At 45.4% G+C, this 16919-nt stretch overlaps 1 protein-coding gene across 2 annotated transcripts in view; it reads right to left on the bottom strand.

Moving 5' to 3' along the window:
* The window catches only part of PALLD (palladin, cytoskeletal associated protein), a 1335292-nt gene extending 1319366 nt beyond the window's left edge, over window positions 1-15926 (bottom strand). Inside the window, exon 1 of one of the 2 annotated variants that reach the window (XM_069631388.1) lies at window positions 15805-15926. The gene's annotated coding sequence lies outside the window, so the exon portion shown is untranslated. The remainder of the gene's footprint in view (window positions 1-15804) is intronic. The other variant, XM_069631389.1, reaches the window with a different exon arrangement.
* Window positions 15927-16919: the final 993 nt, after the last annotated feature.

Genomic DNA, 16919 nt, shown 5'->3' with positions numbered 1-16919 from the left:
CCTGCAAAAAGCCATGATTGATTATATTTATAGCGATCTCTCATTTATGACTATCGCAGACTCCCTAGAAGTGCAGCATAATGACCATAGTGACCACAAACAACTTTGTCTCACCGGGGGCATGGCCAGGCAGCCATGAGACAGGATGTGTTGTGTTCGGTCTCCTGCTAATCCTTTGATCCTGTGGCATATCTATGCCTAAAACTGACGCAGGAGCTGTATGAAGACTTCTGGTGTGGTGTGCTGCGAAACTGTATGGAACAGCTGGATGACGTTTTTTGCAAAGACTGAATCGTGGCAACAAAGTTACAAGACAAAAGGCGATAAGTGCGGACTGCACGACCTCAGATGAAAATGGCAGATGTCTTCACATGGAGAACAAAGGACAGCGTGGATTTATGCAGGGATCGGTTCGCTGCTTGACTGAGGCAAAGGACTCATACAGCTAGGAGGAGCACTGTGTACATTATGAGGCCAGTGAAGTCATACACCCTGGTAGACCCTGTGCAAACACGTAGTACAGAAGAATAAAGGTACAGCTGCATTCAGAGCCCCGGCTGTGGAACGTATACACTTTGGCGAAGTAACACGCTACTGTAACAAGATGTCCGGGAAGAAGCTTGCGGGTCATAATCACACAGACCCCGGTCGAGCGAATGCCCATAAGTAGTGACAAAGAGAAACACTGAGACGCACTGAGCGAAACCTACCTGACAGGATAATGGAAACGCAATGGGAAGCCGAGGAGCTGCAGGGCGCTTTGGTGTGAAGACAGGAAGACCTGAGCAGATGAAAGTTCATCGCTTGCTTAGTATAAACCAAGCGTTCTTCAAAGCAGCACGTGGAATAACTGGGTGGCTCATTTGCATACAACTTATGAAAGACTTGTGATTTCGCCCGGGGGACAGGATCAAGCACACAGGAGTGTGCAGTCCCAAGCAAACAGATGTAGGAGACTTGGAGCTCCACGGGGGCACACAAGCAGACAATAGGGTCACTGGATGGCGTGAGTGACCCAACACTTCAAGCTGCGAACACGAGACCTAGCACAATAAAACCCTACGGCCCAAGATCTGGACGATGGTGCAAGGAAGGACTGTGGTACTCAATAGCAGTCACAAAGAAGCAGAATAGCCTCCTCATAACGATCGAGAATGAGAGGATAAGGTACTGGAAAATGGGCTCACATGCACAGGGGGGAGAGCTGGCATATGATATGACACAGGCTGATCCCCAACGTGGCTGCACCACCACTAAAGCTTGGTAATAACATTAAGCTTGCTGAGAGTCACGGTTGTTGGAACAATGGTAACGCAGAGGGGCATGGTGTCAAAAACAGAGCGGCGGAGGAGGCCGTGAAGAATTGCAGACTGCCCAATCAATCACGGGGCAACTCACACAATGCAGAGCTGGGAAGACATACTGGAAGACCCAGATAAAACTGTCAGTACAGTGCAGGAGAAGTGAAAGTAACTCTAAGCTGGCCCACCTGCCTCTGGTGACACACAAATAGAAGAGAAAAGAGGGACCTCATAAAGTGGCGGTAGGACGAGCCGGCCGGTGAACCGAGCCTGCAAGAGGTTTTGGGCAACATCAGAGCACCCACAATATGGAGGAGCATATCCTAACCCTTCCTGGCTGTGCCTTCAGTTCACGAGACCATCAGGGTTCCATTGGGCAATTGACAGAACCGGACCCCAGCCATTTTGAACTGAAACAAACGGCGACATTGTGATGGCATCCAAGCTTCCCAAGACAAAAGGGAAACAATCCACACTGGAGGAATTCACAAGGACTCCACAGCCAACGGAGGGGGCCAGGAATAAAGACAGGAACCCACAAACAGACACAACCCCAACACGCAATGATCAGCAGATCCTGGACGTGATTGTGGACTTGAAAGCAACGTGGGAAACTAAACTAGAGGCAGCCATGGCCGAACTCAAGGAAACGCTGGAGCTTAAAGTCGGCGCAGTACAAGAGGACGTCAACCTACTTAGACAAGACGTACGAACAATATCAGAATGCACAGGCGAGCTGGAGAAAGAAGTGACCACAAATACGGCTTCATGCGCATCTCACGCCTCAGAGATTCACGTACTGAAGCAACAAGTAAGCACCCTGATAGTGGAGCTTCTGGAGGGAGAGGAAGGTCCTAACCCAACGGATTACGTTGAGACCATGTTGCTGCAGGAAATCATAGGAGGGGCGCTCACTCAAGGGTTCGCAGTGGAAAGAGCACACTGAGCCCTTACAAAGAAACCTCCCCCTGGGATGCCCCTGAGGCCAATAATTTCCAAGATACTGAATTACTGAGTCATAGAGAAGATCCTGGAACACTTCCGGAAAGGAGGTACAATACAAAGAGCATCCACGTCTATCACAGCGTATCCAGATTCAACACTTCTGGTGCAGAGACGGCGACTGAACTATGGGACAGTGAAGAAGAGACTGCGTGAAGCAGGCTACAGATACATGCTGATGTACCCGGAGAAATTTAAAGTGTTTCACAAGAACAGGGCCCTGTTCTTTGAGACCCCTGAGGATGCGACAGAGTGGTTGGATGCCCAGAACTGCCTGTCGGGAACAGACAGCCAGAAGGAGGGCCAAACGGATAAGTGAGGCAGCGGTCCCAGAAGCCGAGGTGCTGTATAAACTGCGACATTGGGACTTGAATATAAGATAGGGCAATGCAGACCTGGAAGTAATAAGCTTTGGGTTGAGCACGTAGAATTGATCGGGCATAGCATAATGGTGCATAATTGCAGGAGGCACGATGGACTCACTCTTATACCCCTATAGATAGTTTAGTTGGGTTGCCGATAGTGTGGTAACTCCCTGCTGTGTCCCTAGTACTGGCACTGCTGAATAGGGACTAAATGCGGGAAGGCCTGAGATCCAGGGATGGAGCTGGGCAACAATTGGGAACGGGTAGGGTGGGGGGCGGGAAGGGAGTTGGAGTGTGTGCAGTGGTTTTAATTAGGTAATGAGCTTACGTCCACGCGCCACGGCGCAAGATACAGAAGATGAAAGGGGACAGTGGCGGGACTGGGTATAGGTGAATGATGGGAGACCTCAAGTTGGTTACCTGGAATGTCAGGGGGATAAATAGTTACCTGAAGAGAAATAAAATCATGATGTACCTGATACCAAAATAGATATTGCTCTACTACAAGAAACCCATCTCACAAAAGAAAAACAAGAGGTGATAGGAAAGAAATGGAAAGGAACCACCGTGGGGTTAACATACTCTGCATACGCTAGAGGGGTAATCACCTGGGTGGCACCGCATGCCCCTTTTCAGCTATTACAATCTGCGGATGGGAGAATGGTTGCAGTACGGGGACTAATAGAAAACAGAGAAGGGTGTATTATTAATACATATGCCCCGAACCAAGATACTGTGGCCTACTTTAAGACTCTATACAGTAAAATAAGCCCATACCTGGGGGGTGCGGTCATATGGGAAGGCGATTTCAACTGCACGCTAGATCCCAGGATGGACAGGTCAGATGGGAAATTGAACAAATCCATCCCTGCAGCCAGAACCTTGCAGACCCTGTTGAGAGACTTTAAGCTAGAAGACATGTGGCGGCTACACCACCCATATGAGAGACATTACTCGCATTACCCGGTCCCACATAATTTGTATACACGTTAGATTATATGGTTGCCTCCCCGGAAATGAGAGATAGTGCAGACTGAATATAAAGCGAGAGTCCTTTCAGGCCACTCACCACTGATCTCAAAATGGCTGTATAAAGCCCCTAGAGCTAGAATTCCAATGTGGCAGTTGAGAGCTGAAGCATAGGGCATAATGGGAATGGGGAAGGAGCTAATTACGGTACCGCAAATTGTGGTACCGTAATTAGCTCTGAGGTCCCTTTGCGGCACCCTACGTAAAACCAGCCGTTAAGGTCGGGTCCCGCAAAGGGAACTCGTAGTAAGGCGGTAAGGGTTTACCGGTACCGGTGCCCTTACTGGTACCGGTAAACCCTTACCGCCTAACGTGTAATGAGGCCCACAGTGTTTAGAGGCGACCTGAGGAGGGAGATTGTAGAATATTTTGAAAACAATACCGGAAGCGTAAAGTCGGCCAGCAACTTATGGGAGGCATTCAAAGTGGTGGTGAAGGGTAAGCCATAGCAAAATCCAAAGGACTGCATGGAGGCATATTGCAAGAGCTGCAGAAGGCAGAGGAGGAACTAGAGACAACCACGCATAGAGGAGTTGACTCGCTAGAAAAGGCGGATATTTTAAACCATTTACAGCAAGTATGTGAAGAACACTGGGAGAGGCTATGTAACCTAAATTATAAATACATAGAGAGGCAGCACGCTGGCGGGGACAAACCGGGGAGGTTGTTAGCATGGTTGTACAAAAACGAAACACCAAGACTGACGATTAGAGCAATACAAGTGGATGGAGTACAGATACTTGATACCCAGGAGGGAGTGAACGAACGGTTCCTCGAGTTTTTTAAATTATTGTTTGAAGATACAGATGGAGGAAAAGGCAGTGAGATAGTGGAAACACTAGAAGATATTGGCCTACCCAAATTGAGTGCTGAAGAGAGAGAGAACTTAGATGCCACTATCACACTGGAGGAACTAGAAGCAGTGATCGAGGAATTGCCCACTTGCAAAGCCCCGGGGACGGAAGGACTCGCCAGCGAGTTCTATAAAACATATAAGACAGAAGTGCTTCCCTCACTACTGGATATGCTAAATGAAGTTCTCAAAATAGGAACATTGCCAGAATCCCTAAGGGAGGCGATAATCATCCCGATTCATATAGACCGCTATCCATGCTGAACCAGGACAGCAAAATACTCCCGGCTGTGTTGACGGGGAGATTGAGACAGGTCATAAGCAAACTTATACATCCTGATCAAACTGGATACGTCCTGCACAGACGCATATCAGACAATCTTAGGAGGCTTCACCGGGTCATAGAGCAGACAAAAGGGGAGCCGCAAGAAGTCGCAATAGTTTCAGTGGATGCAGTGAAGGCCTTCGACTCTGTTAAATGGCCGTGGCTGATAGCAGCTTTATAGGAATATGGTATAGGGCCCGAGTATCTAAAATGGGTTAAACTGTTGTATAGCTCACCACCAGCCAGAGTTAAGACAGGAGCAGTTATTTCGGAAAAGGTGGCAACTTAGCAGAGGTACCAGACAGGGGTGCCCTTGGTCCCCAATGCTATATATCCTTGCATTGGAACCCCTAGCGATATACCTCAGACAACAGTACGGAGAGGTGGGGATTTTCACGAAAGGAGGACCACACCTAATATCATTGTATGCGATGATATGTTGCTATACTTAAGATACCCGGAAGAAAACCTGCAATACATCCTAGAAGTAATGGAGCGATTTGCGTCGCTCTCGGGCATCGCAGTCAATTCCAAAAAATCATGCATAATCCCCCTGGGAAGATATAAAGGGATCCTGCGGGAGCACCTACCCATACTACAAATACCCTGGTAGACTAAAACCTTTAGATACCTAGGGATAGATATCTATCATGCAGTGGAGAATGAACACAAACATAACAAAGAGAAGGCAATAGAAAATATTGAGAACAGTATGAGATTCTGGTCTAAGCTCCCTCTGGCCATGGTAGGGAGAGCGGCCCTGTTGAAAATGGTTGTATTACCGAGGCTGATACACTTTGTTGGAAATATACCATACATGATACCTAAGCGATTCTTTGTCAAACTCCAGAGCATATGCAGAGGCTTCATCTATCTGGCACAACACTAGGAATAAAATAGCCCTGTGGAAACTACAGAATACATATGACAAAGGAGGCATATAACTTCCCAATTTTGAGATCTATCACTGGGCCAGCCAGCCACAATATGTGGGCAGGTGGCTATTGGAAGACCTAACAGCGGAGTCAAGACTGCTGAGGTCAGAGTGTACTCCATTCTTCTTGAATGAATGGATATGGTTGCCTAAATCGGAGCTAAAAGGGTGTCAGAGAATGTTTGAATTGGGATGGCAAATGTGGCGAAAGGCTTGCCAGGCCATGGAGAACCCGACCCCGTGCTCCCCGCAGGTACCACTAGTAGCACTGACCAAAGGGGACGTGCAATTGAGGAAAACGATACGCATGCACTGGGAATTGGTGGGTATTGCAACAATAGGAGACATATGGCAAGATGGGAAAATACTGGAATTGAACGCATTGGTAGAGGAAACGGCCTGCATCAAGGGCCATATATTACATACACCAGACTGGTGCGACGGGCGAAAGAAACATGGTCTGAAATAGTGCTGGAAGACCAACCAGATACAGTCATTGAAACAATCTATGACATTGCAGAGGGAGGGCCCAAGGTTTGCCCAATCTACAAACTGCTGATGAGTAGGGTAGGGAAAGAAGTGACCCAGCTAAAATGGGATTTGGGAAGAGGAAGTGGGGAAATGCATGAATGATGGGCTGTGGGAGAGGGCTCAAAGGTACAATAAAAAGGTGTCCAGAAATGCAAGGTTGCAACAAATCCAGCTATATGTTACTCATAGAGCATACATGACCCCCCAGAGGATAGCCCAATTTAAAAATGCAGGAATACAAACATGTCCCAAATGTGGAGAAGTGAATGCGGGGATGACCCATATGTTCTGGGCATGCCCAGAAATTGGTAAATTCTGGGAAGAAGTGGCCCATTGCCTGACAGAGAAGGGGATCACGCTAGATTTGGAATCGGTGTGGGCATGTATGATGGGGGGTTCCCTAGAACACGCAAGCTAAAGCATGTGAGCAAACTTAAAGACCTGGCTTACATACTGGCCAAGCGCAGAAATGCCATGGGCTGGAAACCGAAATGGCGGTATGGACTGAAGCTGCCAACAGGAGGGGGGGAAGAGGCAGATACATTGACGGCCTGGAGGCATTTAGTGGCCTCATTGTTTGGGTCCACCCAGGTATGCCTGAGCGGGGATGATACCTCCCAAAACACAGAAGAGGGAACACCCCAAGAGGATATAATGGCGGAAGGCGAAATGGAGTAGGCTCAAGTTAAGGGGGAGGGTAAAGGGTAAGCATGGGCTATGGTTTAATATGATACGAGATATTCAAAAATGTATAACATGCACCGGTAAGTCTGCTTTTTTGGGCTATGGTTTAATATGATACGAGATATTCAAAAATGTATAACATGCACCGGTAAGTCTGCTTTTTATGTGTTGATTGGTTGTTGTAAAAGTTAATAAAAATAGTTAAAAAAAATATATACTTTGTCTCACCTGGTCCTGGCCGTGTATCCTTGGCAATATACAAACAGCAAAATATCAAGGAGAAATCCTAATAAATAATGGGAGATCCAGAATTAAATGGTCAGAGTCTTCTTTAACAACCTTATATACTAAATTGAAGAATGGCATAGATAATGGTTCTTATGTTGAAAGTACTTATAGAACAGCGATGCAAAGCTTTACGCAGGTCAAAGCAACAGATTAACAAACATTTGACCTAGAGCTAAAATTAAGGAAGGCACAACTCCGACATAACATCAGAAGCCTTAGAGAAATGCTGCATATAATGAGACAAAGCGAGACTAGACATCTTAAATGTGTTTACAAAAACTGGCTACGAGCGAGAAAGTTTTTGCAGATACAAAAGGATGGAGATAAAATGCTCAAGCAAATTGCCTCTAAATCTTCTGAGGGCATATGATTACTATTAAATGAGGCCATACATAGAATCCAACTCTCTGTTCAGATCAGTGCCGTTTCAGAGCAGCAGTGGAGACAGTACTCATCAGATTTATATCAATCGCCTTTCTCCCACTGTGATCCAGACATTGATAATATGACACTACCCTATCAGTTTCTCTTTGACAGGGATGACATCTTGCAATCTATAGCGAATTTGCGCTCGTCAAGTGCTCCTGGACTAGACGGTCTTATCAATGCTGCCCTGAAACAGCACTCTGAAGCCTGGGCCAGTATCTTACATTTGATCATTGACAAAGTCTTGGACCTAGGTTGTATCGTATCCTCGTGGAGGAAATCACTTATAATGCCTGTCTTCAAGAAAGGTGATAGGAGCAACGCAGCATCTTATAGAGCCATTGCCCTACTAGATTCACTGGGAAAGATATTTGCAGGCCTATTACTGAGAGACTTCAATCTGTGGCTAAATAACACAAAATCTGGAGACCCTTTCCATGTGGGGTTTATTTCTAGTTTCGCCACGAGTGTTAATTTACTTATTATTAATGCAATCAAGGCGCATTAACAACATAGGAAGCAATCGCTATAAATGTTCACTGTCCCTATACTACGCAGGTGATGGCCAGCCTTGTCATGACATTGGTAGTCTTCAAAGGGTGGGACACGTTTTGATTGGGATAAATTATATGCATATGTGCTGTCTTCACAGTTTCATGCAGCATGGGAAGTGAAGTGCTATACATGGCATTTGTTGATTTCCGCACTGCATTTGACTATGTGCCAAGAGAACTGCTTTTTAAAAAATTACTTGATGCCCAATGCCCACTGCATATACTAAAATTGTTTTACCAATTCCATACTGATACCACAATACAGATTCGTCTGAGTACAGCTGGACTACTCACAGCACTGATAAGTACATATCGAGGGCTGTACCTTTGCTTCAGCTCTCTTCAACTTTTTCATTGCTGATATAGGCCAATATTTTTCAAATTTAATAACTCATTCACCGAAGCTGGACAACTTGACAATTAAATGACTGCTCTGTGCAGATGATTTAGTCCTCATGTCAAAAACTTTGTGATACCTGCAGACTCTACTTAATGCACTAGATAATTATGCTGTAGCAAATCATCTAAAAGTTAATACCATAAAAACCCAAATAATTCCATTTGGTCCAGCCAGCAAAGGGAACAAATTTCGAAATTGGCATCTGCAGAATCAAGTGCTTCCAATAGTTACAGAGTATACGTACCTTGGCCTAAGTATAAACAATCACCCCCTTGATCTTCCATATCATGAGAAACTTAAAAGCAAACTAGCTACACTAACGTCACAAGCTAGAATAATAAACGGGAAGTATGGCAAGTTTTCAATCATACCCCTGCTTACATATTATGAGCAATGAGTAACACTGATTTTTATATATGGTGCTGAATCCAAGCTTTACAAATCTGATCAATTCAGGCAAAAACTTGAGAGTAAATAATGGAAGACTTTTCTAATGCTGCCTACTTCGCAACCTATGCCTGTCCTGAGATATGAACTAGGCTTATCATCATTGTATGGTATATACACCTGGAAACTATGCTCATTATATTGCAAGAGTTTGCTTACAAGAGATTCTGTTGACCTATTATCTATGATGTCTATTTTTATGTTAAAAAATCTACTCATAATATCATTGTACAATGGAGATCTAAAATCCAGCTCATCATGCATGAGGCTAATATTTCGCTTGACCTTTTAATTATGAACCCTGTCCAAGCCAAAACGAAGCTTTGGCAAATGGTTTGGATTAGAATGAGAGATCAATGCATGTTGTATACAGACCTCCAACAGAATCCGTTTATTACGAAGAAGTGTGTGGTTCTCCCCTTCGTATTTGGTAAGATCTACTAGTTCAATATATAGATCCGCCTTTATGCCCTTTAGACTCAATGGGCCTCATTACGACCCTGGCGGTACGGAGTGAACGGCGCCGTAAAAGGTGCCGCCGCCATTCACTCCGTACCGCCGCATTACGAGTTCCCCTCGCGGAACACGGTAAGCACGCCTGGGAAAACCAGGCGTGCTTACCGGGTCCCGCGAGGGGAAGAGGGAGCAAATAACGGGCCATCTCACAATGGCCCATTGTTTGCTCCCTCTCCCATTCCCATTCAGCCCTATGGGGGCTGAAATGGGAATGGGGAAGGACCGTGTCCGGGTCCTTGGAGGGAGGAATTACCGGGCCTTCCGAACTCGGAAAGGCCCGGTAAGTCCTCATTCCGAGGACCCGGACCCGACGCGATTTCGGCGGCAGCCATGCCGCCAATAGCGGCATGGTTACCGCCGAACTCGTAATGAGGGCCAATGTGTGGTACACGAATGAGATTATGACTAGATGAAAAGTTAATCTTCAAATAGATGACAAATGTCGCTTCTGTCATAAAAAGTGTGAAACGCTCAAGCATCTTATTGTAGAATACTCGGAACTGTTGCATGTACGAATAAGATATTTTAAAGATCATTTTCAATCCTCTGAAGTTTTAAAATCAGATGGCTTATGGAGAAGGCTGTTTCCAACTCAAATTCAAACTTTTGGCTATTTGATTGTGAACTATTTACATTTCTTGAAGTTTGATTCTGCGTAGAGATTACTGATGAAGTTAAACAATTCAGGGGGGAAGCAGTGGTCATATCCACATGCTGGCAGTCTTGTGCTAAAATTTTGAGTTTTAACCATCTGACTCCCCTTAAAGTGATTCTACGATTTCCATTTGTTTGTTTTTCTGTGTTCATTAGTGTGTCAATTGTAGTTCCTTTGTTCATTGGTTCACAATGTACATTGGTTTCTTTTTGGATTGGGTGATTGGCTAAGAGCATTGCATGTTTGTCTGACTCATCCTCCTCGCATATACGCAAAAGGGCTGCCGCAACCATCCAGGTACTCTTATGACCGTCATCAAGAATGTTATCTTAACCACCATATTCCTGCCAAAGGACTACAAACCTTAGGTACCACTGACTCACCAAACAATCTGCTGGTTCCTACCAGATTACTATTTCAAACTGTGGTTGCTACTGGTGCACTGTGCTAGGTCCTTGATGGCAACTGGGCTTTGGTGCCCTGTGTCTGAGAACAGGTACTTTTTGTCCCCTACTCCTTAACAACTGCACCAGGAGATGCATCTACCTCTTAGTTCCTTGTGGTTGCCAGCAGCACCTGGATGCCCTGCTTGATCTGTTCCTGTTAACTTTGCCTCTAGTCTTTCACGGCTCAACGTCAACACCTAAACATCCTCGCCCTGTACTCCGCTCCCAACCTTTCAAATTCTCACAGGTGCATGATTCACTTTGGTAAACTTCCCTCCTCCCTCCAACCCCTGGCCTGTCATTTGCAGCACTCCCATAAAATACCAAGATAATCTCTCTAATTCCAACTTAATTTATGTTTTGCCTTCCGCTTGAAAATACTCTCTCATCTTACATTTCCTCCTACCAGCACATTACTCTTGGACTTAATTTGCCCAATAATTTTAATAAAACTGCCCTTTTTAATTCAAGTCATTGCATCCTCAACTTGCTGCGATGGCCATCACTCACCAAAAACTAGTTTTTCCACTGGGGTCACTGAGCCTGACAGGTCTGACCCTGCCGGGAGCAGCGGTCACGGTAGGCAGAATAGAATATGGGAATGGGGACTAACATTTTACCGGCGCCTGACTTCCCGGGACGCCGGACTTGTAATGTCCCGGTGGCACCAGGAAGTAAGGCATCCGTGAAATATTATGAGTCTGGCAGAAACCAGCCGGTAGCACCGGCAGCGCTATGGCCGGACTCAGATTGAGGCCCTTAATCTTGACCGCCTGCCAAGCTACCGTAGACTGGTCTGGTTTGTCCCGAAGGTTCCCCTGTTCCACTAAACTAGGGTGGCCTCCTAAACTTCTGCCCACCAGGTTAGAGTTTAGAAATTCATCTGAACACCGGTGCAAATCATTGACATGTCAACGCTGCACACATAATCATGTAATTCAGGTTTCTTCCTGTTTTTTATGTCCACCATACCTGGATAGGTGCTCACTGCCTTAGCACCTGGCTGGACCAGGCAACGCTACGGAGCAGGGACCATCAGCCCCCTTTAACGGGTCTTCCTTCATTAGAAGGCCTAAGAGTTTTGGGGCAACACATCCCCAGCATCACCCAGGCCCAAAGTATAAATGTAAGAAAACCTCAGGAATGTGTTATTTTAGGAAAAGAAAACATGTTTAACCCCAAACCCCTTTCGCGTAGTTCAGGCAAACAGTAGTAGAGGTCATGGGAGCTATCACATTACAAAACCCTGAACATTCTCAGTGAACAAAACTTTAGTCAAAGTGAGGTTAAGGTGATAGTTTAAAGCATCAAAACCCAGATATTCGTCAGACATTGGAAGGGATGTCAAATGATGTCATAGGTGTTGTCATTGGTGGTGTCATTTGTGATCATTGTGCTCATGGGCATCATAAGAGGGGCTTGACTTTGAGGTGGAATAGCTCCAAACACCTGCCATTTTGTCTTGTAGGTTGACATGGATGTCAAATAATTCGGGAAATGTAATACTTTTGGCAAGAAAAAAAGACAAAACTGGAAACACCCTATTGCGCTACTTAAGAGTACAGTGTTGACATCCGCAATGAAATCAAGAGAGAAGCTGCATTATTAGAGCTGGCGGGAAACACAGGATCGCAAAGCCCTTGAAATTCAGTGAAAACACTTTTGTAAAGGTGGTGTTAAGGTGGCGGTTTAACGCAACAAAAAACCTTAACGTTCGGCAGGTGTTGGAAGCTATGTCATCTTGGATCAAAGCCCCCTGGATGTGCAGTCAATGAGCACAATGGCATCACAGATAGCATCACTGACATTACATACATCATTTATGACATCAATGGCATTGCTGGCAACACGAGCACACTGATGACGTTATATTTGAATACTCCCATATTGTCTTAATCACTGCCCATTGTTCTGCAATACTGTTTAAAACGTGTTCAATGCAATCCAGGTCATAAGGCACTGATTTGTGCTAATGTATGTTATTTCTTTATTATTATTTTTTTCCCAATGTTTTATTGGTTTGACAAGAAAAAAAAGAAAACATCAAATTCCTTCTCGCTTTACATAAACCTTTAACATTACTTTGACATACTTTCTCCATAATAAAAAAAGAAGAAAAGAGAGGCAGGACAAATTAAAGGCTTATTTCACTTTCAATCATTCATTCATTCCCTTCTTTGTTCATCCACATCATTCAAATTCAGTCATTAACTTGCGTTATCTCATCTCAATACTATTTGTCATAGCCTCTCCTTACTTTAAAACCAACATGATTCCATACCTTTTCAGTCCATTCGCTCTTCATCTTTAAAACTTTTATGTAAAGCATTGTTAATGGGACCACCTTGCTTTGAACAGAATTTCTCCTCAATACCAGTCTTGTGCAAAGGCTCAAAGCAGGCCAAACACGTGCTGCTCTGTGTAATACTGGCAAACCTGTCACAGCACAAGTCAATCACCAACCATCAAAACAAATCTGGCTGCAATGGCAGATATAGTAAGCACGTGCACTGCTACCCCATCATGACCGGAAATCGCGTTAGAAAGAGGACATGCTACCCTCCACCCCTCATAAAGATATCACCCATTAGCGAACCCTTCCATGTTCACAGAATTAAGCTTCCAATTGGAGTCTTTGTCGATCCGCGTAGCTCAACGCTGGTCGGTGCATAGCATGGCCCTCTTTGACTTTCGCCCTTTAGCTCTGGTTATGACTTGTGTTGTGTCAAAATGGCAGCAGTAAGCTAGACCTCACTTCCTACCCTTAGATCGACTTACGACCCTTTTTATTAAATGTTTGCTTTCTTTGCTGCTTGTATTTACAGGAACAGGTCGTGAATCTTTGCAATCTCTCAAAATGTGTCTAAAATATGCCCGCGAGATCTACTGGGAAACACGTCAGTGGATATTAGCCCGGTCCAAGAACAGGCACATGCACCATATAGCGTGAAAGCAAAAAGGCCCCGTCTTTTCGAGAGATGCATTCTGGGAACTGCTTTCTGGGTTTCCCCATTATAAATCCAAGACTAGCTCGGGCCTCATTACAAGTTTGGCGGTGCGGCAAAAAACAACTGGTAACCCCCTTTAGCGCCAATTTTCTTGGCGGTAACTGTTACCACTGTTTTTCCGGCACTGCTGTATTATGAATCTGCAGGTAAAGTGGGGTATTTACCTCCAGCAGTGAGCGAGAGGCAAATCCTTCGCTTTACCTCCAAGAATCGGCGCATTTACCTTAACCCACCAAAAATCCCCATGGAGTTCTATGGACCCCAAAAGTGGGGAATTTCCACCCCTTGTATCCCATGCTAAACCCACGGGGCCAACTGGCAGTAACAGTACTCGTGTTTGGCGGTAATCCGGGGGACAGCAAACTATAATGAGGCCCCAAGTCTCCAAATGCACACAAAAAAACAGATCTTGTGCTTCTGCACGTTTGTATTCCACATTTAAAATGGAAGCTGCTGCTCAAGCGTGTCCTCCATTGCCAATGATCTCAGACTGGCATATGAAAGGGGCATCTTTATGAGCTAAAGCCTACACACCTGCCATTCTTTACCTTATTTTGGACACCGTTTTACTGGGGGGTGAACTTGCTTTTTTACAGATGCTGAACGACCACAGCTGTTTCTAGGTCGAAAAACTAAACATGAGAGATAGCAAAGGACCCGAAAACTAGAGCAGTTTGAGGTGTGTGTACTGACCTCACTGTTGAAGCAGCCAAGCACTTACGTTCTAGAGTAGGTGGGGCCTCAATTATTTTCTATAGAAATTTGGACGAAATGCTCATTATAGTTCATCCTTGGTTCATCTCTTAAGACCAGCCTCCCGTTTTAACATGTTACTTCATGCCACATTATTCTGCTTCCGGTGCAGAGACCGGAACTCACAGCACTGCTATATAGTGTTAAAAGATGCCAGCCTACACGTTGGCAACCCACACCCTGTACAGCACACCTCCACTCTCGAGCTAGGCCTGGCTCTAAACAATAAACTAAAGAGTAGTGTGTATTATTTTCCCAGTTCATGGTACTCGACTTATAGACGTCAGAAGGATTATGAATGAGTGAGTTGGCCCGGCCAGTACCCGGGCACTGTCTGTTGTGCCAGCAGATGACAGATGTCTGGGGTGAACCCTTCACTATCTTGCCAGGTAAACCTTGCAATCATTATGATTTTTTTGTTGTCCAAGAACCAAAAAGAACGCTTACACTGTAATGTTTGGAAAGTTCACAAAAATGCCGTACTATTTTTGTATCCGAAATATACAGCTTGAGTGCTGTTTTGACTGTATAATCATGCGGCATGCATGTGTGTGCATGCGTGTATTCTTCCTGCGTGGCAAAGAAGTTTAACTAAAACCCACTCACTCAAGTGTTGTGTGACAAGAGTGAGGGCGTAATTAGACATGTGAAAGGCTATTTATAGCAAGGCTGCTTTCCAGCGCGCGGTATTGGAGCGGTATTCACCGTCAGGACAAGTAACCTACGGAAATGTTTGTGAACTAATGTTGAAAGCGTGGAAGTGGAAACATCTGATCTTATCTTGTATGATGTTTAATTACGTTTCTACCGTGTTGGGGCTATTCTCCTTGCTCGGAAAACCTAGCCCGTATGCGCAAACTTTAGGTTTTTCAATATACTGTAGTTATTCATATAATTGTATTCAACACTGGCACGCATTGGCAAAATGTACGCACGTTAAGAGACGATGCGGCGGCGCAGCCGGCAAGCGTGGCGAGAGCACGTGTTCGCGTTCCCCAAATCAATAGCGGTTCCAAGTCATACAAATGCGTGCGAAATGGACATGGCAACAGTGGCGTGTTTTGTGCGCGTCAGCCGAGGGCCCGACATATTGGAGAAGCGCATCACTCTATGAAAATGCATTTGCTCTGGGGGAGCCACCAGCGAGAGCCCAAGCCTACATTTTAGAATACAGGTGCCCTAATTCTGTAGCCCGCACCATTGTTCCTGTTTGTTTTTATCCATGCAAGCCGGTTAAGGCCTGTTTTTACACACAACACACGCACACACCAACAACTGTTCACGTACCTGGTTTTGTCGTCCACTTTAATAAGACTGAAGAACCGATATATGTCCATGCGAAGGGCGCCTGCCTTTTTTTTCTCTTTCTCGCAAAATGGAAAGCTTGCCTGCTCATTCAAGTCTGCTTGGTCCACAGCCGGCTCGGGGGCGACTGGCCTGCTGCTCCCATCTGTTGCCGCAGGGCTGAGCAATTCTTAGTGCTCTCGGCTATATTTGGCAACTGAACTCATGTTTCAGCTGGCCGCGGGAGCGCTATCTGACATTCCGCCCGGAGAGCCCCCCACAACCCCCCCGTCCTGGAAGGGACAACACTCTTTGTCACACTTCGAGGACCTCGGCCTGAGCAGTCACTGAATTCAATCACTGGGAAACGATACACGCGATTCCTTGCTTTGCTTCTGCTCATCGTCAGACATCAAGTTAAGGCGGAGAGCGAGCAGGTGCTGGGGACCACCTCTCAAAATAGACATTCCGTCGTTTGATGTGCGCCTGACCTGATTTCTAGTTGCATTTGCCTGTAATGCACAGCAGCTTGCAATACCCCCATAACAGCCTGCAAATAATGTTCTTATTACAGACTACCATTCCAAGAACACAAATACGCCCCACATCCCGACTTGGCAACGGGAGGGACGTAAAGCCACACTGGACCACATCTATGTGTCCAAGGCTTTACTGGCAACGATTTCTTCCTTTGTGGTGACTAGAACAAACAACAGCGACCACAACTTTTTGACCACCACATGGGCAGCTCTGACAACTACAAGAGGAAAACAAATGGAAACATCAATAGAAGCTACCAATGGTGGCAACAGATTGAGGCTAACTGCCGCCTCGATAAAAAAAAAGAACAGAACAATATCGAAATCTAAAATGGAATAATGCCAGTTCAACGGGCCTTACAAAGATCGACTACTGCCCCCTGTTGACTCCATACCAACGGCCCGGGAAAAACTTCAACTTCAAGAAGACTCACTTACGCAGCAAAAACCTACTCTTGATCAACGAAAGGAAAGAGTGGCAAAAAACGGCAAGGAGATAGCAAAAACCTCTTTGAAGATTTATAAGAACTGGATCAAATCCCACAAAATATCCCTTTATCAAGAAGATTCAGAGAAAAT

The sequence above is a fragment of the Ambystoma mexicanum genome, chromosome 6q (genome assembly GCF_040938575.1).
Source record: "Ambystoma mexicanum isolate Mex_15411 chromosome 6q, UKY_AmexF1_1, whole genome shotgun sequence".
Taxonomy (NCBI): domain Eukaryota; kingdom Metazoa; phylum Chordata; class Amphibia; order Caudata; family Ambystomatidae; genus Ambystoma; species Ambystoma mexicanum.
Note: the sequence above shows the minus strand (reverse complement) of the source record. Positions and strands in the feature narration are given on the sequence as shown.